At 34.7% G+C, this 27,205-nt stretch overlaps 1 non-coding gene across 1 annotated transcript; it reads right to left on the minus strand.

Annotated features, from left to right (window-relative positions):
* Nucleotides 1–23,502: 23,502 nt before the first annotated feature.
* On the minus strand, nucleotides 23,503–23,625 carry Trnal-caa (transfer RNA leucine (anticodon CAA)). The gene is made up of 2 exons: nucleotides 23,588–23,625; nucleotides 23,503–23,547 (listed from the first exon to the last, which is right to left on the minus strand). It is a non-coding gene; the product is annotated as a tRNA-Leu (tRNA).
* Nucleotides 23,626–27,205: the final 3,580 nt, after the last annotated feature.

Here is a 27,205-nt window from a genome sequence, read left to right on the forward strand (position 1 = left end):
AGACGAATTGTTATATTACAACCCACTTGGTAGTGCTAAAATATAAACATTTCGGTTGAAAAATAAATTATATATGATGTTTATACCCGACCGATAATGATAATTTTTGGTTGGACGATTTGTCACCCAATGACATTTGTCACCCAGTGCCAGCCGAGTTAAACAAAAACATGAAAATTGGGCTGTACAGTTATGTGGAGTATACCCCGAAAATTTGGTCAATATTGATCGTTTTTAGTATCCATTCTATCCAATTAATAGAGCCAATTATATTACAAATCATTTCCCAAGTTCTAATATTTAGAAAGTATATTTATATGGGTGCAATCCTAACTAGTGAGCGGAGCAATTCTTCCACGAAGAAAAACTTTCTGTGGTTCTATATTCTCAGCATGGACAATATTTCGCGATATTTGCACCCTCTTGACCGACTAGAGGTCAAGGTCAAATGTTACTAATATTCAGTACAGCCCTTCTAATTACTTGTTCAGATTCCCTTCGCCGTGGGTTGTGTTGTGATGTTCGGTTTTCAATTGTGATCTATTGGTTTTCAGTCCACTTCCATCCTAATATTATTATCTGATCATCACCGAAAATTAAAGGCGATGTCCTTAACCATACCTGGATCCTCATTGAAAATTGTAAAGCTATCAGCGCTATGTTTCCGCCCTCGAGTGTGGTAATGGGTTACTAATTAATATATGAATACGTAAACACCTGTTAATATTTAAGTGTAACCCCCACATCCGAGTACATACGACAATATATTTGGTATCAATTTAAAGGCCGACCACTCCTCTTGGGCATACTGTCAACTTCTTCAATCTATGTCCTTCAGGAGTGAATATATACGCCATATAATACACATTTTGTAATTTTTCACACAACAAATTTTGACCCACTAAATAATGACCGATCTTTATCAAAACAGGCATGCTTATTCTTTGGCCCGATCCCTTTCACGATGTAAAATTTCGTGATGTTCAGCCATGATAGCGGTCTATGTAGAGACCAGAAAAACCGACAAGAATTAATTATTTGGTCTACTTCATCCCCTAAATATTAATCTTAGGGGTCTTCATTGGGCAGAACCCATCCTACATCGTGAAGATTGGTCGGTAACTGTGGTCTGTATCGTGTTTACAAATTATAATGGACAGGCGGACGGACGGACGGACACACATGTCTAGATCGACTCAGCTAGTCGAGATATGACGACCTGTATATTTAAAGGTGTGTTTATGACCAATATTTCGCGGAGTTACAAACTTTTGGAATTTCAAGAAGCTATAATAGCTATAATTAGTGACAACATAGTTGTGTAGGGTATAAATATTGACAACAAACGCATATAAACGCATGATTAATTTCCAGGTTACATAATGTATTAAGTAAAAACGAATTCGGTCAGATTTTGTATAATCTGTAAATCGGTGCTTGTAAATTGAGTATATAAAAATAGACAAATTACAGGCACTGAGGTTGGGAACTGGGAAAGGTATTTCAAGAAACCAAAAAATTATTTTTTTATAATTAAAGAAAGTTTGCAATTCAAGAAAAAGATGATCATCTCTTGGTGCTAAGTCCGGACTGTATGGCGGATGCATTAAAACTTCCCAACCAAGCTCTTGAAGTTTCAGGCGAGTCGCTATATATGAGGCCCAGCGTTGTCCTGGCGGAACACTACATTCTCCTGTTGGCCAATTCTGGTTAATTGTAAATGGTTTAAAACAATTTTATCGTAGATTTTTAGCTCCTGGGCGATGTTACGACTGCTAAAATGCCGGTCAACTTCGATCATTTCTCCGATTTTATCGACATTTTCGACGACCGGCCTACCTGTGCGAGGTGCAAAATTCCTGAACGGAATCTATGAAACTAAAATTGGACATAATTGGCTGTTACAGTATCGGAACCAAAAATACCATTCAAAAATTTAGCCGCTTGGCTTGCATTTTCGCTTTTGTCAAAGAAAAACTGTAAAATGTAACGAATTTTCTAACAAGTAAAATAATGGAATTATGAACCGAACACCACGAAATTTTTAATGAGGAAGTGGATCTGGCATGGCTCTTTCGATAAAGATAGTTCAATAATTAGGGTGTCAAATAGACCAAGATTTTTATTTGAAAAATTACAATATTTGCATTCTAGGGCGTATATATTTCCTTCCCCCTAAAGCATACAGACCGGAGAAGATGACAGTACATATATCCCAGAGGGGTGATTCTCCTTTCAATTTATACAAATTACATGTATGTGTGTACTCGTAAAATATTTACAGGTTCATTTGGTCCTCTAAATATTGACCGATTATTATTATCAGATCGTCTTTCCCCCTGAAAATGTGTGATGTTCGGCTGATAATTGTGTATAGAGCGACTAGAAAACCATACAAATGTACATTTTCGATCAATTTCGTCCACTAAATATCATCTGATTATCACCGAAAATTATAGACATCGTCTTGATGATAATCGGAATCTCATGTAGAATTTCAAAGCGAATAGTAGGACATATACGACCTCTAGTGTGGCTATGGTAATACTAAACAATATCTGAATAGGTATACAATATCAGATCCTAGCGCACCTATTCTGATATTGTTTAGTATTTGTTTTGCGTTAGAGTTCAGAGTTTTCGCAGACCAACCAATCACATCTTTTAAAAATGTCTAAGCTTTTCCATCAGAAATCAACTTTTGTAGTTTTGTTTTTTTTTTGTTTTTTTTTGTAGAAAGTTTAAAGAAAAAACTTTTTTATCATAAAGTTTAAAATATGTTTATCACAAAAGCTAATTAAAAATCTGTGCTCTTTACTCACTTGAATTGTTACACTGTGCTACAAAATAACAAAAATTTTTTTTCAGGGGTTCTAATGTACCAATTCTGTTTATTTGGAGTCTCTGGACCACGAAAATACCTTTGGGTTTTCTGGGTCACTTCGAAAATTTATTTTATAACGGTAAATATAGGGAAAAACGTGGTTTCAAGGATTTTCAATTTAAAACTCGAATAACTTATTTACTTTTTAACAGATTTATATTATTCTTTTTTTTCTTTCGAAGAGTACAATTTTTCCTTTCAAACAAGATATATACTTGGTAAATCGGTTGAGGATTGGCTGAGTTACAGCGGTTGAAATGTGAAAAAATACGTATAAAATGACAAAATTTACCTTTCTTTGGGCTGTACGATGAAATTATGATATCAAACCATATAAGTTTTGTTGTATTACGGGGAAGAAAATTAAATTAGCTTTCGAAGATGATAAAAATCAGAAAAATCGGTTAAAAATGGATGACTTATACACATTTTTGTATTGATTCTATGCATATTCTCTAAAGGAAATATGGGTCTGTATCTTTTCCTGTTATAAACCGTTATGTTTGCAACAGGCAAAAGGAAACGAGATAGACCCATAGTTCCTTTAGAGAATATGCATAGAATCAGTACAAAAATGTGTATAAGTCATACATTTTTTAACCGATTTTTTTGATTTTTATCATTTTCGAAAGCTAATTTAATTTTCTTCCCCGTAATAGAATAAAACTTATATGGCTTGATATCATAATTTCATCGTACAGCCCGAAGAAAGGTAAATTTTGTCATTTTATACGTATTTTTTCACAATTCAACCGCTGTAACTCAGCCAATCCTCAACCGATTTACCAAGTATATATCTTGTTTGAAAGGAAAAATTGTACTCTTCGAAAGAAAAAAAAGAATAATATAAATCTGTTAAAAAGTAAATAAGTTATTCGAGTTTTAAATTGAAAATCCATGAAACCACGTTTTTCTCTATATTTACCGTTATAAAATAAATTTTCGAAGTGACCCAGAAAAACCAAAGGTATTTTCGTGGTCCAGGGACTCCAACTAAACATATTTGGTACATTAGAACCATTGAAAAAATTTCGTGTCGCACAGTGTTATTAATTCTTATGCTACTGTATTCTCTCAGCCTATGGTTTGCGGAGGTCTACGTATATAAGGCATATATGTTTTTTTTTAAGTAGAGGTTGCCTTATAGACCTCTTCTTAGGACTAGTAAAAAATATATATCCATTTGCAAATTTGGGATCGAATCAGACATTTCATGAGCTTCATATTGACTAAAAAAATTCCAAAATAGTAACACTTGATATGGAAGGTACCGGAAGAAGTGAACCGTTCGCTCCATATGAGATTTAATTTTTTTCAAAATTTTGACCCTATGTGGGGAGGTACTAGAAGGAGTTGATCGATCAGTCCCATTTCCTACCAACATACAGGCATGATTAAAATATTAGTTTGCGGTAATAGAATGAGTGGAGCAATGGACTTGATCTAGGCATGACTGATAACATAATACGTTGTGCAAAGTTTGGTTCAAATAGGATATTACGTTAGCATGATATTAAATATTCCCATATTCCCTAAGTTTATAAGAAATATTACGATGTGTATAGTTTGTATGAAATATGTTGCTATCTTCGTCCGAACCCGCCACCCAGACGGACGGACATTTGTAAATCGACTTCAAATTGTGTGTAACGGATTTGGTCCTATTAAACATGGGGTCTAAAACCAACATTTCGATGAGGCACGTTTCTGCGTAGCAAAGTTTATATACTCTCATTAGACACAAGGCTGATGGTCATAATTTCCACTGTATGAACTGATGAACACCTCAACATTTTGTAAACCTATAAATGCCATAGGGGATGAATATAATACGTCATTCAGTATAAAATTTGAACAATGTAATATTTTTATCATACATATATCAAGGAAATATGTGTTCTCCGAATTCCTGGAATGCCAAATTACAACAATTAAAGTAGGAAAATTCTTATAGTAGAGGGAATTTTTATATGAGGTGCTTGGCAAAAAATTGTGACTTAAGAAAACGATGCTCTTAAATTAAATACGTCTATGGTTTGGCATTAACGTTTCATCAATGTAAGTAAAACGTCTCTCTATTATATGCTTTTAAATAAAAGCCTTTAATTAAATATACTTTATTTATATACTATTCCTGAGAAATCATCATCAAACGTTAATCATCCCTTCCACTATAATGAGTCTGCTTCTAATAAAGACAGACAATTAATTTGATTCAATTGAGCGTCACAACAACAACAACAGCAATTAAAATCCACACATAAATCCAATGATTTATTTCCATTGAATTAGATTTGCCATGAAATTTGTCGTCCTTTCAAAATCTAGTTAATCACACCCAAAAAACCAAACACATATTGTATACAAGAACAACAACAACAAAGAAATTCATTTAACCGTCTTGATTTGTTGTTTGGGCTAGAATCGCTCACACTTTGTCTGCGGTGCGTATACGTAATGTCTGACTGTCGTGAATAGGGGTTTTTCTTGATTTTTGATTTAATTACAGCATTGCGTGTGTCTGCCTGCCTTCTTTAAAGTAGTAAAGTATAGGCTGTGCTGTGGTTGTTGTTCTTACTTATCACTGCCGCATTGTAATTTGTCAACTTGTCTTTATCTTTTAATTTTATGGTTAACGACTAAATTATAGAGTCTCGAAAGGGGCCAAAAAGGGAAACGTCTATTGTTTTTCTTAATTTCTAAATTAAGTCATTAGGGGTTTTGGCGTTTTTTTTTTTGTTTTTTTTATTGAGCGAAATTAAGGATGGTCCTTGAAAAAATATTCTTTAAAAAATCCACGCCTTGTATGGATGGTCGTTGAAAAAATATTCTTTAAAAAATCCACGCCTTGTATGGATGGTCGTTGAAAAAATATTCTTTAAAAAATCCACGCCTTGTATGGATGGTCCTTGAAAAAATATTCTTTAAAAAATCCACGCCTTGTATGGATGGTCCTTGAAAAAAATATTCTTTAAAAAAGAATAGAACTGACCTCTTCATTTTCATTAATATAATGGACCTTATTACACAAATAAAAACATATTGGTGTACATGTACAAGCAACATATAATTTTCTGTAAATTTCCTATGTCCATTCCGCAGACATGTATGCAATTACCGGGCATCACTAACCTTATCCGGAATTGAAAGTAATAACGATGTTTCCTTTACTTTCTACACAATGCGATGACGATGTGGTCAAGGTCATAGCGACCAAAAATAGACGACCAGAGCCAAGCGAGAGGCTAATAAATGAAAACCTATTCAAAATAACAGCATGGATCATTAAAATCGCACAAACATACTTCTCAAGAAACAGGAACAACACCAACTACAACATCCAACCAACCACCCAGCCAAACCATAGAACGTCTCAGTGGACGTCTAGCTGTCGGCACTAAAAATGTTTTTTTTGTGAATTTTGTGAGGAACAAGTGATGAATGGAATGCGAGGTTGATGACGTTTATCGCATAACCTATAGTTCTATAAATCCCACCCATTGTTTCCCCAAAAAGTTAAAAAAACATGGTGTGTGTTCTCTGGCCAAAGTGTGTGGGTGGTGCTTTCTTGTTGTGTGTGCACTACATAAACAGATTAAAAATAAGCAGAAGAAAATAATAATAAAAACATTGTACAAGTTGAGTGGATGTCCGGAGCTGTCTGTCCGACCGTCCGAACGCCATTTACATGAACAACAACAGCAATTACATTGTTGTAATTACCATAATGACGCCTTACATTTCAAATCTATTTGATGTGTTGTTGGTATTTACACTTTGTCTGCTGCTGCCTCAATATGAATCGCCAATGGATGGATGGATAGAGTGAATTATTTAAAATGTTGGCAACATTATTCTTTTTAATAGTGTTGGCGATTTAAATACTCATGGAATAAATTGTTGCTAAACTGAAAAAAGTGTTTCGAAGAAGTGAGAAATGTGCTAATTTGTTTTTAGTTTAGTAAACATTATTATTTGCAATTAAGTGAAATTTATTTAAATTCATTAAGAGGCCAATCAATCTCAAATAAGAAAGGTGGTAGTCGGACGTGCAAGAAATGGGTTTCCCCTAGATCTGTAGGCAAATATCGAAATCTTAAGAAAATAAAAAGCGTCAACAACAAGTAAAAACCAGTAAGGAAAGTAGTAAAGTCGGACGGGCCGACTATATGATACCATTCACCACTTTGAGTATATTCAACAGATGAATCCTAACAGACGTCGCATTTTTAAAGGACCAGTAAAATGAAATTGGAACCATAAACACGCCATTCTGCAACCGATACTAAATTTTTCATTTGGTCAGATATATAAGCTATATCTAAATCTGAACGGATTTTCAGGAAACTTAACACACATCATTCTAGACCTAATCCATTACGCTGTGGCAAATTTCGTGCAAATCGAGGGATATATATATATATATATATATACTTTGGAGCACCATTTACATTAAATCATTAAATTAAATTACATTAAACATATATATGGGAGCTATATCAAAATCTAAACCGATTTTTCCCAATTTCAATAGGGTTCGTTCTTGGGCCAAGTGACCTATTCCATATTTTATTCAAATCGGATCTTAAATGCGACCTGTACTTTTTTCACAAAAATACATGGACGGACGGACATGCGCAAATCGATTCAAAAAGTGATTCTATGCATATTCTCAAAAGGAACCATATGTCTATCTCGTTTTCTTTTGCCTGTTACAAACATATGTACAAAGACATAATACCCTGTACCACAGTGTGGTGAAGGGTATAAAAATGAGAAGGTCGTATTGGGCTATACAAAACTCGGACCTATTTATAAAAATGTTTTCGAAGAAATTTTGTATCCTCCAAGAACATTGAATGCTTAGAAAGTACAATTATTGGTATATGCTACTAATATGTCAAAAAAAAAATGTTTCGAAGAAGACTTTTACCCACGAATAACGTAAAATTCCAACTTACAATACCAATATCTCCTCCCTCTTGACGAATTAAAGGTCAACAGCTCAACTTTCTAACCCTTAGATATTTTCCAAATTTTGTTTTCCCGAGGTGAATATTTACGCCATAAAAATTTGGTCGCTTTAGGTTTTGGTTGATTTGACCCTCGTATATTGATGGCACGAACCTACATTTAGAATTATGAACAGTGAATGTTTTGCTTATCAGTGTTGTATTTTTTCACGACGCCGTCTGTAAAGAGGTCATGCAAACATTTGTCTATTTTAGTAAAAATAGTACCCTTATATATTTAAATCCGCAAATCATTCGTGTCGTCCTTGACCATAACCGGAACTTCATGAAAAATGTCAATGCGATAAGCGCACATTTCTGCCCTCTAGTGAGGTAATAGTAATACTAAACACTATCATAACAAATATTTATATAAAACTCCCATATTCGAATACATACAACAATATAATTTGTATCAATTTAAAGTTCAACCATCTCTCTTTGATATACTATCTCGGATCTATATCCTTCAGGAGTTAATATATTTTCCGTAGAATATATATTTTGCACTTTTCACATAAAAATTAGGTTCCATTTGACTCGCCAAATATTGACCGATATTCATGTCATGTTTTTTTTTTACCTGATCCCTTTTTCCATGCAAAATTTCGGGTTCGGGTCATTATTGTGGCCTTTAGAGCGATCAGAAAAACAGACAAAAACGTTTTTGGTCCATTTAATCCCCTAAATATTAACCTATTATTACCAAAAATAATACAGGTCTTCTCTGACCAGAACCCATCCTACATGCAAAATTTTGGGACGATTGGTACATAACTGTGGCCTGTAGCGTGTTGCAATGAACAGACGGACGGACACACATGTATAGATCGACTCAGATAGTCCACATATGACAATCGGTATATTAAAAGATGGGTCTAGGACCAAATTTTCGCTGCGCTACAAACTCTTGGGGCCCCACGAAGCTATAAAACAATCACAACATAGTTGTGCAGGGTACAAAAACGGGTGGGATTATTATAGGTGCTATATCAAAATATGGATCATGCTTATTTTTTTTTTTTTTTTTTTTTGTGAAAAAATGTTTTTTGCCTCCACTCCAAATCACATCCACTTTTGGAATACGAGGATGGTCTTCAAAAAAAGAGGCATTGCATTTGTAGGAGGGCGATGTTAAAACAGGAACTTATATCAATTTTTCGAAAATATGTCTCTCACCCCTATTTACCCGGAATGCAAAATTGCAATCACATCTATTGGAAAATATAGCTAAAATCTTCAGACCGACACAAACTGGGACGGAGCTTTATATTTACTCACACATAAGTATGGACCTACTTATAGCAATAATTTCCCACCCTGTAAGTATATATTATTAATCCACGTAAAATTCTATGTTGATATAGACATGTCCGTCTCTTGTAATCACTCTAGCCTCTAAACGAACTGAAATTCACATATCCCCCACAAATTGATTTCCCAGCGGAACGCGTGTCCACACGTCTCCAAATTTTTTCAATATTGGTCCACGTTCTTTAATTATACCCTTCACCAAACTGTGGTACAGGGTATTATGTCTTTGTGCATATGTTTGTAACAGGCAAAAATAATCGAGATAGACCCATGGTTCCTTTTGAGAATATGCATAGAATCACTTTCTGAGTCGATTTATGCATGTCCGTCCGTCCGTCTGTAGATGTTAAATTGTAAACAAAGTACAGATCGCATTTATGATCCGAATTGGATGAAATTTGGCACAACTCATTTGTTTGGCCCAAGGACGAACCCTATTGAAATTGGGAAAAATCGGTTCAGATTTAGATATAGCTCCCATATATTTTTTGGTCCGATTTAATGTAAACGGTCCCTATATATCTTTCGATTTGCACGAAAATTGGCACAGAGTAATGAATTAGGCCTTTCTGAAAATCGGTTCAGATTTAGATATAGCTCCCATATATAGTTTCGTCCGATTTAATGTAAATGGTGCACCAAAGTCCCTAGCACAGCGTAATGAATTACATATAGAATGATGTGTGTTAAGTTACCTGAAAATCGGTTTAGATTTATATATAGATTATATATCTGACCAAAAGAAAAAATTTAGTATCGGTTGCAGAATGACATGTTTATGGATCCAATTTCATTTTACGTCGTCTGATAGGATTCATCTCTTGAATATACCCAAAGTGGTGAAGGGTATCACATAGTCGGCCCAAATTAAGTGCCATTTAGTACACATTAGTGGACATTTCCAAATTGTATCAAATTTTGTACAGAACAGTACGAATTTTCAAAACTACCAACATACTTCAATTCTACAATGTAATCCAAGTCACCCAAATCCAAATTGTGTCAAAATAGTACTATTTCGTACTTTTGAATACTACATATCAAAATCTTACTCTACGACGGTAATGTTAATTTCAAATTTCCGGATTCAAGCTCGATACGTTTCTACAAATTTAAATTGTACCAAAATTAGTAGTTTAGTACTTTTCGTATACTTGAGTATACGACCCTACTTCTCAACCTTGATTCGCATTCCAAATTTTCTGTTTTAAGCTCTATCCGTATAAAAAATTCGTCCCGACACAAAATATTTTATTTAGCTTACCCGATTCTTCAAGTTCCCTTTCTTATTCTCCAATAATTCAATTTATGTAAAATTTGTTATTATCCTGACCTCATTCCGTACAAAACTATAAATATTTTCTATATCCCTCGCTCCCTCTCCCTCCCTCTCTTTCATACGCCAATCAATAAAATTCAACTTTGGCGTTGTAAACTTCTTCCGAAGTACATCCGAAGGGCATATTGCAGGCAGAGGGGAAATGTCATTTGTCATTACTTCCACTACAGTCACCATTGAACTCGGAGGCGTCAAAGAAAATATTTTTGCATTTATTTGCGACACACACACTCTCTCACTCACACTAATATATATGCAAAATTTTACAGAGTGTTGCTGTCACAAATTACATGACAGCATGACGACAAAAACATGACATGAATGTTAAGATTTCCGTTTCCGATTTGGGGGCTGCATGTGAGTAAACACACCCAAGTGCGTGAAAGTATTTTCTTAATTAGCTGGAAGAAAGAAAGCAACAACAAAATCCACCCATATTCAATATATGGGGCAAACAAAAAAAAAATCGATCGCAAATAAAATTTCCTTAGTCTGGCAGAGAAAAAATATATATATTTTTTTGAGATTTATAATTGGGTTTTGTATTTATAAACAAATAAATACAAATTTATTTATTTTTTTTTTTGCATTATTCGGTCCTGTCATGCGTCAGCGTATGGATACCCCCCTACGACAATGAAATATTTGTTTGTGATTAATTCACTTCAGAATCTTGTAGTACATTATTAATATTGTGCGGTTCGGTTCATATTTCAACACAATTCCCACGCAAATCAATATCGAAAATTCGTTATTTTGGGAATAGAACACTCTAAAAATATTGATGGGATTCCGATTGAAAGTAAAAAAATATTTTGTGTGAAATTTCAAACGCCATCCATTAAATGTTGTTACTAAGTGTTCAAATAAAAATTAGATCTATATTTACTGACATAACAACATTTATAAATATCATACGCCATATAATCCGGATTTCGTCTCCGGCAACTATTTCCGAATCTAGATATCAAACAAATGCGTATATTTAGGATTTCGAAAAAAACGTTTTTTTTTTACAGAATGTACATAAGATTTATAGAAAAAGGTCGGAATTGAAAAATTTAGACACAGAAATCGAAACGTGTTGAAGTGAGAAATCAGTTAAATATTAAATAAAAATTCTGAATATTAAATTTTTTAATCGATCAATCGATATTCCGTGTTCGTCTACCAGGGTGGAAAGTCTGTGGGGAGGAAGCGGAAGAAGTTGCACTCAAAGGGTAAAGTGATTGACTGACTTACTGGCCCAGACGAAATCCTTGAAGCTAGAATCTTGAAATTTGGGTGAGGGTCACTCTTACTCCAAAGGTGTCAAATAAGGCTGGATTTTTGGAAAATCTCACTTGAGCGGCACGAAAAGTACTAAATGTGATACCATTTGTATTTGGTGAACTGGTAAAGCAAGAACTTTTAAATGAGTGTAGAATATATGTACCAAAGGGTTTTTTTCTTTTGGAAAATTCAAAAGTATCCGAAAAGTACTAAAATGTACTAAATTCGGTACAATTTCGTAGCATGTAAACGGATAGTGAAACTTGAAATTTGGAAAGAAAATTAAGGTTGAGAAGAATGTTTATTTTGGAAGCGTATAATCATGTATACAAAAAGCATCAAACAGTACTAAATTTGGTACACTTTGAATTTGAAGCAGCGGATGGAGCTGAAAATCTGAATTTTGAAATAGAGCTAAAAACTCAACATTTAAAATGCGAATCATGGTTGAGAAGAAGGATCTATATAAGAATCGAGGTGATTTCGAAAGCGTGTACTCATGTATACGAAAATTACAAAACAGTACTAAATTTGGTACAATTTGAATTTGGAGGAACTAATGGAACTAGAATTTTAAAATTGACATTACCGTCAGAGTGTTCGATTGGGATACAAAGGTCGTTTTGAACATTTCGACTTAGGTGTACGAAAAGTACTATGTGGGTAAACCGACGGAGTTTTTACAATTTCGCAAAATGTCAACGGATAGACCTAAAAATTGAAATTTTGAATGCGAATCATGTTTGAGAAGAAGAATCGATGAGTTTTTGGAAGTGTGTACTCATGTATACGAAAAGTACTAAATTTGGTACAATTTGAATTTGGAGGAACGGATGGAGCTGGTATTCTGAAGAATCGATATAAGGATCGAGGTGGTTTTTGGAAGTTTGTACTCATGTATACGAAAAGTACTTAACAGCACTAAATTTGGTACAATTTGCATTTGGAGGAACGGATAGAGCTGGAATTCTGAAATTTCAAATTAGTACTATATGGTACTATATTTGTGATTTGTGTGAACCGATAGATCAGGAACACTGAAATCTACAAATAATATTACTGTTGGAGTGTAGGATTGGGGTATATGTGTAGTGAATGGTACTAAATTTGGTACAATTTGAATTTTTTGCTGTACTGGAATCACTGTTGTGGTGTCGGATGGGGATATGTAGGAAGTCTATAGAAATTCGTACTAAAGTGTACGAAATGAAACTAATTTTGATAAAATTTGGATTTAGGTGAACTGATAAAGCTTGAATACTACAATTTGGAATTAAAACAAGTAAAAAAGTGTCAGTCGGTGTTGCCGACAGATTTATGTCCTCAGCCTATGGTTTTATTATTCACTTTATATATGGTATATGTTCATATCAAAGAGGTTTCGAATTTAATGTTGATCAAATTCGCTTTAAATGAAATTTACAAGTTTATTACAATATAAGCCCTTTTTGAGGGAGGTGCGAAAGGAGAGGGCAGACAGGCCAAGGCGTGATATAGGCTTGATTAAGATAATAGCTTGTGCAAAGTTTGGTACAAATCGGACTTTTCATTCGTCTGATATCGGATTTCTAACTATTGAAAATGTTGACCCTTTATGGGGAAGGTACCAGGAGTGGGCATCTTTGGACTTGATCTTGACCATCTTCAGACTTGATCTAGGTTACGTAAAGACAATAGGTTTTACCAATTTCGGTTAAAATCACATAGTCCGTTTATTGATGTTATTATAATAGTAATTTTGACCATTTTGTAGGAGAGGTACCAGAAGGAGTGGACCGATATCCCGCATCTTCGAACTTAAACTAAGTTTGGTAGAAATATTACGATGCGCAATATTGGGATGAAATCAGTAAGTCCCTTCGAGAGTTATCGTGCGCATTTCTGAGTCCTAATTTTCTGAAAAGGATTTGGTCCAAAGAAACCTGGGGTCTAAAACCAATATTTAGATGAGGCACTGTATTAAAGTGTATATGTATTTTCCCATTAGCCCTAAGTTTGAGGAAATATTTTTTTAACAAAAACCAAGGTCTAGGCTAAAAACAAATATTTTTTGTCAGCAAAATACCAACAATTTTTATAATCTACACAACTATGTTGTTATTTTGCAAGTAGGATGGGTTCTGGCCGAAGAAGTCTCCTATATATCTGGCCAAAGAAGTCTCCTATTTTACTGATTCTCTGGTCGCTCTAGAGTCCACAATTGCGACCGGAACACCACAACACAAGGAAGGAAAACTTGCCATAGAATAATGATGAAGATCGGTCAATATTTAACGAATCAAATAGAGCAGGCTTTTGTGAGAAAAATACAAAATTTGTATTGTAGGGCGCATATATTTACTCCTGAATGACATACACCGGAGAAGTTGTTAGTATATCCAAGAGGAGTGGTTGATTGAGGGCGGAAATATCGCGTTGGTCGCTTTAAAATTATACATGAAGTTCCGGTTATGGTCCATTATAAGTTGTAAACACGATACAGACCACAGTAATGGACCAATCTTCACGAAATTTTGCATGTAAGTTGAGTTTTGGACAATGGAGACCCTATTGTTTTTGGCAAAGATCGGTTAATATTTAGGGGATGATTTTGACCAAAAACTTTATTTTTGTCTGATTTTCTGGTCGCTCCAGAGGCCGCAATTATGGCCCAAACGTATTTTACATAGAGAAGGGGATTGGGCCAAAGAATAAGCATGCCAGTTTTGAAAATGTTCGGTCATTATTTAGCCGATCAAATGGACCCTGACTTTTGTGTGAAAAATTTGTGTTCTATAGCTTACATATTTGCCCCTGAATAGACCCGAGGAGTTGATAGTACTTCCAAGAGGAGTGGTTGATTTTTAAATTGATACCAAGTATATGGTCGAATGTACTCAGATGTGGGAGTTCAGTGTGTTTACATGCTGAGATATTGTTTAGTTACTCTTTACCACATTATAAATTTTCGTTGAGATTCCAGTTGTGGTCAAGGACAACGCCTATAATTTTCGGTAATGATCAGATAATAATTTTGGGACGAAGTGGACCGAAAACTTAATTTTTTTTTTTTTTTTTTTTTCGAATCGATCTATAGGTCACAATTGAAAGCCGAACATCATAACACAACTCACGGTAAAGGGAATCTGGACAAGTAATTAGAAGGGCTGTACTGAATATTAGTAATATTCGGAATATATGTCAGTGTAAGGAAGAGGTGATGCTCACCTCTAATCGGGGAAGAGGGTCCATGTCCACACATTTTGTCTCAGTTGACAATTTAACCTCTAATCAAACGGAAGCTACCAACAACAATTTCAGCAATGAATTATGCACGATTGTTAAGAAACAATACCATAACCGGAGGACGTTACGCTTCCTAAGAGAAAATATCTTACATACAATATCGTGAAATCAAACCGATCCGGTATTAATCAATTCAATGGCGAAGATTTTTTAAATGTCGTTATATTTCCGTTTCTGAGATATGGACTTAAAACTGTATTGTCACTACCCCATCTACCAGACGTAATCGTCCTGATTATTTCATTATAAAACACATAGTATGTTCGGCTCAACAATTTTATTATTTTCAATCAAATATTTTATATTTTTATATTTTTCGAACCAACCTAATGTAGTACTTTTTATTCAAAAGCCAAAACTATATACCACATATTTGCCAAAAAAAAAACATGTTATCTTTCTATCATCAACACTATATCAAGAGGTCATCAATTCTGTTTGCCAAGAAAAAAATCCAAAAAATATGCATTTGTTTCCTCTTTGTCTTATATCCGTTTTTTTCTATTTTTTGGCAATGCCAAAATATATGTGTTTTCCTTTTCTCAGCAAAATTTTAAGCATGTCAACATCATTAGCTATAAATTGGACATACAGATTTTTTTATTGACTTTAAATCTATCATTGGCAAATTAAATTCCCATTGAGATTGATGGTCTCTCAATGATGACGACAACGACGATGAGAGTGGGAAACATTTATGGTACATATGTTGGAATAACAAAAAAAAGGAAAGTAATTTAAATTAGAAAAGAAATTCAAGCATCACCAATTGAGATTTCTTGATTCGATTTTCCTGTACAACACAATGAGGGAGTGTTTTTTATTTCTCATAAAAAACTAGGGAAATTGAATATTGTGTGAATAAATCTGGCATAGACGAAGTAATAAAAAACGTATGTACAATGGATACGTTGTAGCCTACTCCGAACTGCTACATCACCCACACCACCGCTCTCACGCCCTCATCCCCTCATAAATCTCCATGAAATCACACCACAAAGAATTATTGCCAAATAAGTGGTGGTCATTGGAAGATTTCCGTTAATGCTGCTGCTACCCTAACATCTATCCAAAAGCTGGGTATTGGACATAATTGACTACAGATGGATGTCTTTAAATACACACAACACAACAATATGACCCTATTACCATTATTTCATTGTGGTGAAAATTGTCTGGCCAAAAATTGACAACACCAACAAAAAAGAAAATCTTTCGGAAATTGTATTGAGAAAATAAACTTTCCGATACTGTGAATTGTTATTCCATGTATTGTATACATGTCTGCTGTACTCCAACACAAACATGTTGTTGTGTTGTTGAATCATCCACAACACAACGGATGAATGACCCCCCACCATCAGCCACAGTTTGTTATTGAGTGCCTCGCTCGACTGCCCCGATAGATCATTTATTATATCAATCTGTTGTCAAAATATTGAAAACTTTTTATATTGTCCAGTAGTTGAAATGAAAATGCCTTGGAAATGTTTTTCATTGATGGATGTGAGTCAGTCACTTTTGTAGTTTTCTTTTCAAAGTCATACATGTCAGTCAGTGTGATATTTTGTGAATGGATTTTGATAATGAACATGAATGAAGTCATTTGTTAAAAGGACATTTTGTAATTTTAAAATGATGTGATTATTATATTAGTAAAATGTTGGGTTAATAAATAAAAAAATGGAAGAGGCTTACTATAGAGTTGACATTTTTATACCCTCAGCCTTAAGGCTAATGAGGGTATAAATGTGCCTCTTTCGAAATATCTGCTTTAGATCACAAGTTTCTTTGGAACAAATCCGTTTCAGACAATTTGGAGCCGATTTACAAATTTTCGTCTGACTTCTTTCTGTACACGATAACTCTCAAAGAGAGTAACCGACCGAGTAACTTTACGCAAACGTAAATTAAGTCCCAAGATGGGAAATATCGGTTCACTCCTTCTGATACCCTCCACAAAATGGTCAACATTTTACTGAACATTAATTTTACAATATAATTCAAAGGGAGTATCCGATTTGAAGATAGGGCTTATTGGCCATATCCTTCTAGTACCAGCTCTACAAAAGGTCGAATTTAGAAAATTTCGTATGAAGAGAACAAAATATCAAAATTTATCCAAACTTGACATATCGTAATTATTATAGCTTCAGTCTTATGGCTACTGAGGGTTTATACACTTGGCTGCGATAAAAATGTGCCTCGTCGAAATATTCGTTTTAGACCTCACGTTTTTTTTTGGACCAAATCCTTTTCAGACAATTTGGAGTCAATTTCCGTATGTCTGTCTGGTGCGCTCGATAACTCTCGAATGGTTTAACCGGTTCCACCCAAACTTTGTACATCGTAATAGTTGTCCCAAAATTAGTTTAAGTTCGAAGATGGGGAATATGGGTCCACCCCTTCAGGTACCTCCCACACAAAATGGTCAACATTTTGCTCAAAATGAATTTTGTAATAGCATGCGAACGGACTATCCGATTTGAACCAAACATGGTACAAAGTATTATCTTTACCAAGCCTAGATAAAGTCCAAAGATGGGACCTATTGTTCCACTGCTTCTGGTACCTGCCTCAAAATGATCAATATTTTATAAATTTGTAAATTTAATAAGAAGCGAATTGAAAACTATTCGAGATATGACGATCGGTATACTTAAAGGCTGTTCTAGGACCAATATTTCGCGGCGTTACAAGCTTTTGGTGCTGACCCGAAACCTCTTTGATAAAAATCGTATACCTCTGCAAAGCACAGACTCTGTCGGCAACACTGATTGACTCTTTTTTACTTGTTTTACCAGACCTATATCAAGTCTGAAGATGTGACCCATCCGTCCACTTTATATCGTATTTCCCCATAAAACGTGTACATTTCATATGAAGCGAAAGCAGTATACGATTTGAGTGGTCGAAACCTGGCAAACCTTTACATTTATACAATAGCTTTTGTGCAACAATCGGATATACTGGTCAATCATCTCTGCTAACTTCCTCTCAAAAATTAGTCGAACAATTTAGCTGTATTCGAAGTAAAAAAATCGCTGAATTCAAAAAACATTTCCCAAAATTTTTTCCCGGTACCCGGTTCTGACCGAAGGAGAAAAATGTTCGGTTTATACTTATGTGATCAAATAAAACAACAATTATATTTGTATTTTCTTTTGTCGCTCTTAGGCCATAGATTATTTGCAGGCGGAGTCGGACTCTAGCCATATATAGCTCGACGCAGCCCTGGAATAAACATCGATTTATATGGACAATGTTTTGTGATGAAGTTTTTTTACTCACGACGAGATCCCCGATTGCAAAATAACATCTGCTTCATCAACGTCAAAATATGGCTAATTCGTTGCAAAATGCACCGAGGACAATAGGTCAGGACAATTAAATACCGAAAATTGGGACTAACGTAAGGACTACCTTAACAAGTGGATTAATATTGATAACTGCTGCACAATGACAACCTAAAATATAACTCAAAATATCGAATTAGGTTCAATTAGGTTGAAAAACGTGCCAAATCTACCGATCAGTTTTGGTAAGTTGATCTTCAGACGAACATTGTGAATCGACATAGATAGGTTCTCTACCTTATGGAGAAGTTTATAGAAACGAAATATACTGCGAAAAACTTAAATGCTAATTTGGTTGGAAATGCGATAAGAACCTTCAAAATGCCAAGAAGGGAGCAGGTCTGTTAAAGTCGATGGAAATCTTTACGCACAATTTTTTTCGAGGATATAAGCCTTTAAAGTTCTTTTTCGCAAATAGACGCCTATTTATACGATAGAAGCCTTTTTAACGACCTTTTTATAAGATAGAAGACTTTAGCGGCCATTTTCGACTATAGATACAGGTTTACAGAATCGAACATTAAGCCTTTGAAGGCCTTTTTTGACGATAGAAGTCTTTAATGGCCTTTATAAGCGATAGAAGCCTTTAGGGATCTTTTTTATACAATAGAAGCCTTTACAGGCCTTTTTCGACGATAGAAGCCTTTAAATATTTTTTTAGGTGATAGAAGCCGGTAAAGCCATTGTTTAGACGATTGAAGCATTTGCAGGGTTTTTCGACGATGGAAGACTTTAAAGGGCTTTATCGACAATAGAGGCCTTTTTAAAATATAGAAGCATTTACAGGTCTTTTTCGACGATAGAAGCCTTTAAGGTATTTTTATACGACAGAGGCCTTTTATAAACGAATGAAACTCAACGTGCCCCCTGTGTCTGTAACGCCGCCTCAGTTGTAATGTTTTGTATTTTATTGGATATGTGTCCAGCTGTTACCAATCGGATGCGAATATTAGATATCCAGAGATCTGGAAGAAAGTCAAGCATTTTGATGTGGTGATCGGTAAAATATCACATGTGTTGAGAACCAATTTTTCCATGGTTCTGAAAATTACTACGTCCAGATAATAATAAATCTGTAGGCATGTTTTATGAGACCAATTGTCACTATATGACGTCTAGACATGGGTGTATCGCATCGTATTGCACTTTCTCGAAAATCACGTAGTACGTGATCGTCTCCGCATTTCCCGCGCGAATCTCGTGAATCTACAAAGCGATTTGCCCGATACTGGTAAAACAGGATTCAGGATATTCCAAATTAATGTCGATGTGTAAGTAGAGCAGATAACTATAAAACCAATTCCATACGCTCATATAAACAAATAATGCTGTTGGATTTTTCTTTAAGGGAATTTCCCATTTTCGATTTTAAATTTTCAATCGTCTGATAAACGAATACATATGCTTCTTAGGGTATGAACTAGGATTACTCCGCACAAAAAGTGACAAAATTGATTTTTTTTTTTTTTTGAAAATCGCTTATTTTTTACGCCCAAAAAAGTAAAAAAAAAAAATAAGGAAGAGCTATCTGTCTGCGGGGTTACTTGTATTCTACTTTAGCACATCTGAATGCATAATATATGCATTGGGCTATTGTACATGCTGGGAGCAGCCTGTTTTTAATTATACCCTTCACCACACTGTGATACAGGGTATTATCAGCCTTATTCTGGATGTCAATTCCACGTGAATTTACTCGCTCTTTAATTAGGTATTCTGGATTACAGGGAGTAGGAAATTTTGTGCGAAATTTTTCGCTAATAAATTTAAGGGGAGTTGACTACAAAGACATAAGTAATTACTATTTTTATGAAAAATATTTACACAATCAGCCTTATTCTGGATGTCAATTCCATGTGAATTTACTCGCTCTTTCCCTTCGCCTTATTCTGAACAACATTTTCCAGTGAATTTTTTCGCATTCTCGCTTTCGCCTTATTCTGAATGAAGTTCGAAAGCGAAAAAATCCGCTTTGGGGAAAAATTAGGTATTCTGAATTACAGGGAGTAGGAAATTTTGTGCGAATTTTTTCGCTAATAAATTTAAGGGGAGTTGACTACAAAAACATAAGTAATAACTATTTTTATGAAAAATATTTACACAATACTTATTCTATGACGATTTAGAATATTATAAATGATAGTAAGCAAATTTTTAACTGGAAAACAACCAATAAAATGCCATTGGAAATCCTATTGATAACGATGCATGCTGAAGCAAGTATTGCCAAGAAATGTATAAAGGTAATAAGGAATATTTAAGTCGAGTTTGATTTTTAGAGGCGAAATACAGACATTTTGGGTGAGGATCTGTCTCTCAAGAAAAAAATTTTAAAAATTATGGAAAACCCAAATTTGCCTGATTAGCCGCTTAACAGTGAAAAACTTAAATAAAAATTATGAAAGAACAAAAAATATATTTTTTTTTAAATTATCGTGTGCATGATTTGATGGAAGAAATAAAGGAGTAGGAGCAAATCATAAAATAACAGGCCATTTTAAGAATCTGGGGAAATATATATCGAAATTAAATAAAAAGGCACACAATTAGGTAGTGAAATAATAAACTGAATTAATTAATTCAATCGCAGATTTCTTTCCATTATTCGTTGTTGTATTCTCAGTTGTAGTTGTTGCATCAAATTGCATCAAAACAATGAACAGCTGTTTCACATGCCATATTGTAGGTTGCCATATTTTTAAACTTTAATTAATTTTCTTTTAATTACAAAGCATTTATACAGCAGATTATTGATATTTCACATTTTTATTGTTATATAGTTTAAATAACAATAAAAAGTAAACATTTTTAATAAAAAAATCAAGAAAATGAAATATTGAAAAATATTACACAATTAAATTACAATGGGGCAACACACATTGCAACTTAAATTACAATATGGCCACACACATTACAACTTAAATTACAATATGGCAACACAAATCTATTTTTCAACCACCATTTTCGAAAACTCGAATCAGCATCTCGCATTTTTTGCGTCTCCCTATTCATTCAGAATAAGGCGAGAATGTGAAAGCGAAAAATTTTTTATATGCGAGATATCTCCCAGCGAATATCCAGAATAAGGCTGAATACTTATTGTATGACGATTTAGAATATTATAAATGATAGTAAGCACACTTTTAACTGGAAAACAACCAATAAAATGCCATTGGAAATCCTATTGATAACGATGCCTGCTGATCCAAGTATTGCCAAGGAATATATGAAGGTAATACGGAATATTTAAGTCGAGTTTGATGCAGTTTGGAGGCGAAGTACAGACATTTTGGGTGAGGGTCTGTCTCTCAAAAAAAAAAAAAAAAAAAAAAAAATTATGGAAAAACCAAATTTGCCTGATGAGCCGCTTAACAGTGAAAAACTTAAATAAAAATTATGAAAGAACAAAAAATATTTTTTTTTAAATTATCGTAATCATAACATAACATGTCACTTTAATAATCTGGGGAAATAAATATCGAAATTAAATAAAAAGGCACACAATTATGTAGTGAAATAATAAATTGAATTAATTAATTCAATCGCAGATTTCTTTCCATTATTCGTTGTGTTTTTGTCATCATAAAAATGTTCTTTTATTTATAATCTTGTTGTAGTTGTTGCACCAAATTGCATCAAAACAATGAACAGCTGTTTCACATGCCATATTGTAGGTTGCCATATTTTCAAACTTTAATTTATTTTCTTTTAATTACAAAGCATTTATACAGCGGATTCTTGATATTTCACATTTGTATTGCTATATAGTGTAAATAACAATAAAAAGTAACAATTTTTAATAACAAAAATCAATAAATAATATATTGAAAAATGTTACACAATTAAATTACAATGGGGCAACACACATTGCAACTTAAATTACAATATGGCCACACACATTGCAACTTAATTTACGATATGGCAACACGAATCTTTTTTTCAACCACCATTTTCGAAAACTCGAATCTGCATCTCGCATTTTTTGCATCTCCCCATTCATTCAGAATAAGGCGAGAATGTGAAAGCGAAAATTTTTTACATGCGAGATATCTCCCTAGCAAATATCCAGAATAAGGCTGTATGTCTTTGTGCATATGTTTGTAACAGGCAAAAGGAAGGATTTATGCATGTCCGTCTGTTCATCTGTCTGTCCATGTAAAATTATAAACAAAGTACAGGTCACATTTATGATCCGAATTGGATGAAATTTGGCACAGGTCACTTATTTGGCCCAAGAACGAACCCTATTGAAATGGGGAAAAATCGGTTCAGATTTAAATATAGCTCTCATATATATATATATATACTCCCGATTTTAAGTACATGATCCACCAAGAACTCTAAATTTGGCCGATATGCACAAAACATACTGAAATTATTATAACGTAACCTGTGACAAGTTCCCATGAAATCGGTTTAGATTTCGATATAGCTTTTATATATATATATTCGTCCGATTTTTAGTAAATGGTGCACCAAACTACTCATGTTTATCCAATCGGACACCCGGATTGATATTTGTTTCAAATTGATTTACATAATTTTCTCCCATTGTAAGAATCAACTCTATATCTGACCAAATGAAGAATATAGTATAGGTTGCAGAATGGCTTGTGTATGGATCAATTGTATTGTTAAAAGTCTTTCAAAACTGCGAAGTCTGTTAGGATTCATCTGTTGCATATACCCAAAGTGGTGAAGAGTATCATATAGTCGGCCCGTCCGACTTTACTACTTTCCTTACTGGTTTTTTCATATCTTTGATTTTTCTATATGTTCCTTAGCCAGTGTATCATTTTCCAATTGGTTCCAACATCCTTTATGTTATGCAAATGAATAGTATTCACTAGTTTTCCATATATACCAATATTGGGCAGGTGGAATTATCTAATTAGGCACAAGGGTCATCGACTGTCAATTTAATTAGAATTTATCTGAATGGACCTTTTGACTACTTTAAGACAATGTATGTAGTATGTACATATAAAAAAATAATAATAATAAAAATAAAAAATAATAATAAAATAAAAAAAAATATTTTGTCAGGAGTGGGATTTGAACCCACGCCCTCAGAGAGGACCAGAAGTCTCATACGCATTCTGTTTGAACAGAACAAGTTGTCACACTTGAGTCTGGCGCCTTAGACCGCTCGGCCATCCTGACATATGTAATAGACTGCGCTAAAGATAGTATGGAAATATAATGTTCGAATATAATAATCGGAAATAAAATAATTTTTTCATTTCACGTTTGAATTTTGGTTTGCACATTATTAAGATGTTTTAACAAAATTCTAATGATTTAATTTGTAATTCATGAGTTCCATGTAAAATGATATATTGATGTTGTTGGGAAATATATAAAATTATTTTTAAAATGGATAATTGTGTGGAAGTATATATATTTTATATAGAAACTCGACAGTTTATTCCCAAAGAAAACCTAAACACAATAGGCTCTTGATATTTGAATCTATCAAAGAGGACTAACAGAAGACTTGACCTACAAAATTCAAATAAAACATAGTTTTGTGTATTGTCGTATTGGTTTGTGCTATTTTAATATTTCGAATACCATTTACATATCTTCTAACAAATTACAATAAAAATGTGATTTGTATGCTACTTGTATATCTATTTTTGCCCATTTATATTCCAAAAATAAGCAAAATTGTCCAACAATGATAATTTTATTACTTCACTCAATATGACTATGCGAATACACATAAATTTTCATTATTACCTTTGTTAAGACGAAGTACTTCAGAGGATTTTCTATGCTGGTATATTGGAGTAATACTAATAAACATACAGGGATTTATCTTACTTACCAAAATGTAGAACAATCAAAGCTCCAACACTGGCTCTGCTGCGTTGCTGAGTTTGGAAAAACTTTTGCGTTTATTTGCTTTATTCCTTTTTCCTGATGGTCTTGTTATTTTTTCCCCTCTTGACATCCAAGCCAATTATTTTTTGCACACCCACTTTGACACGACCTGTTTTTAAATGTTTTCACACTCACACACACTCTCACTCACTTATCATTTGTTGAAAAGGTGCACACAATTTACCTTAGCAGGAATAAGGGAATATGTGTTCGAACAGGATACCAACATACATCATTTATTCCGAGGGTATATTTTGTATGTCGTTATTGTGTATGTTGGTAAAAAATAGGTGTTTGAGTATGTATTGGTGTGGGACTTCAGCTGGTTGGTTATGTTTTTTTGGGGCAATAACAAATTTTGCAAGAAAAATTGCTCAGAATTTTGTTGAGCAAAGTCTTCGGAACATTAGCAAAAACCATATTTGCTGACCTATATCCCCATATGACTTCATACATGCATGCAACAATGCTGTTAGGAACTTCTGTATTTGTAAAATACGTCAAATACAGGTGGGGACAGTGGTCTGAAAAAATATAAAGAAAAAATATTTGAATTAAAAAAATCATGAGATCATGGCCTTTGAAAAATATTTTTAAAAAATCCTCGGATATTATTGAAAATTATGATTATGGCTCTTGGAAATTATATTTAAAAATCGCGCCTACTAATGGCCCTTGAAACATATTTTTAAAAAATCCATGCCTACTCGATGGTTGTTGTAGCAGCTTGTACTGCTGTGTATTTCTTCTTAAACTGGTTCTGCTTCTAACCAAGTTCAAAGAGGCTGCGACCTGTATCGGTTGAGTCCAAAGAGAAGATGGGGTTAGGTGAGTGGGTTTGGCTGGACAGTTGAATAGGTGTAGCGTGTCATGTGGTCCGTTATCACATGCCGGGCAGATATTGTCGGCCTCTTCATCAATTAGTGCCCAATATGGCTACAGGACCAATATGCTCTGCTCTTCTGCAGCTTTCATAGGCGGATGATCTCCGAGGATGGTATTCACATGATATTCTTGAATTGCTTCCTCAACTGCATTCAATACTGCTGTTGATCTAGAGGCTCCCTTTTGTATCTTTGGACCTCTCTCTCCAAATCATGGATATCCTTCCTGACATGCCTAGGTGGTGGGTACCTATCCATTAGGTAACGGTTTGGATGGCTACTCCTATAACACCCAAGTAGGTATTGCATCGACAATATCTTGTTGTGTTGACGCACAGGAAGGATCTTCGTCTCCTTATGTTAGTGGTCTATTAGAGTCATGAGGAGACAACCTGTTGCAGTCCTCAGGGCGGCATTCTGGCAGGATTGAAGACTTTCCACTGCGTTGCACTGACGTTAGCGGACCACACTGGCGCCGCATAGTTTACCACAGACCGGCCTATTGCTGTATACGTCGCTGACAAGGTTTCCTTGTCAGCTCCCCAAGTGCTGCGGCTAGCGACTTGCTCCTGAATTTAACGCAAATAGCTGTGTCATTCGCGGACGACTTGTAGAGACTATCGAATGTGATCCCTAGAACCTTGGGGTAATTAGTGGTCGGAATTGTGGACCCCTTGGCCTGCACATTGCAAAGATAGCCGCATCTCCGCTGTCTATGTGTGTAAACAGTGTGGTGCACTAGGAATGCTAATCCTCCACCTCTTGAACGATTCTTTCTAATTACGTTGTATCCATCACAACTCTGAAGACTATATACCATAATACCATAATACTTCTTTGACTCATAAAATCCACTATCTCATTGATTTTCCCTCGAAATTCATCGCAGTTGAATTGGAGAAAAGATATGTTATCGGGATTTGCGACAGCAATGTGCGGTATTAGCGGCTGCGGCGCTGGTTGCTGCTGCGGAGATTGCGGGGGAGTACGTGATCCGAAGACGACGACGATGATGACGTGGACCACGGTGATGACGCCGACTCGCTGGAGACTGCATTGGCGCAGCATGAAGCAACGTAGTCCCTTTCGCTATACTCCTGTATCCGGCTAAGGCCGTAACAACTCCCATTATCTGCATCCGTTGCATCTCACCGAGATAGATCTGTGATGGATGCTGTTGTGACAAAGTGAGCAGAACCATGGTCCGGCGTTTGTCTCAATCCCGGCACGGACCAAAAGAATCCGGAGCAAACATTCCCGGTAATGAAGCTCCCAAGTTGAAAAAAATACACGAACATGTCCTTGCTGGGTTGACAGCCCTTGGTCGGAAGTTGACTTTTCCGAGTCAATCCGGTGCATAGAACCGGCCGTCGTGAGATTGCCTACTTGATGGTAGTTTTCAGTTTTGGGAACCCACCAAACCACTGTGTAGCAACAAAAAAAAAAAATATTGTGAAGTTCCCGACACGCCCCAAACGAACGAAAAAAGAACTATGTTAAGATTTATGAACACATAATATAGTCATTCGCACATATTTTTTTATGGACATGACCAAGACACATTGACATGGTCATGGATGAATTATTTGTCCAGGGCATACACACGCACACACAACACATTAAAAACACTAGAGCAACGACGTCATGACTTCCCACTTTTTTTATTGAATTTCAAATAGGGAAATATTATTCACAATTTTTTATTTTTTGTTTTGTGGTTCCCGCCTCAAAAAACCTTAACACACTTTTGTGTTTCAATTTTCGAACAATAAATCTTCGATACAGCACATGACATTTCATATAGCATAGAGGGAAGTTGATTTTTCCTTCAAATTTTTTTCCAGGGAAACGCTACTCGTTGTTTTTCGTGTTTTAATGCTCGATTTAATTTTTATGGAGCAAAATATTATGTCAACAATTCTTCGATGTCTGCTGTTTTAGTTAATTTTCGTGAAATTTATTAATTTTGTATG

This window comes from Musca vetustissima, unplaced genomic scaffold (assembly GCF_032173495.1).
Source record: "Musca vetustissima isolate MV318-11 ecotype Yass unplaced genomic scaffold, APGP_CSIRO_Mvet_v1 utg189325, whole genome shotgun sequence".
Classification (NCBI taxonomy): domain Eukaryota; kingdom Metazoa; phylum Arthropoda; class Insecta; order Diptera; family Muscidae; genus Musca; species Musca vetustissima.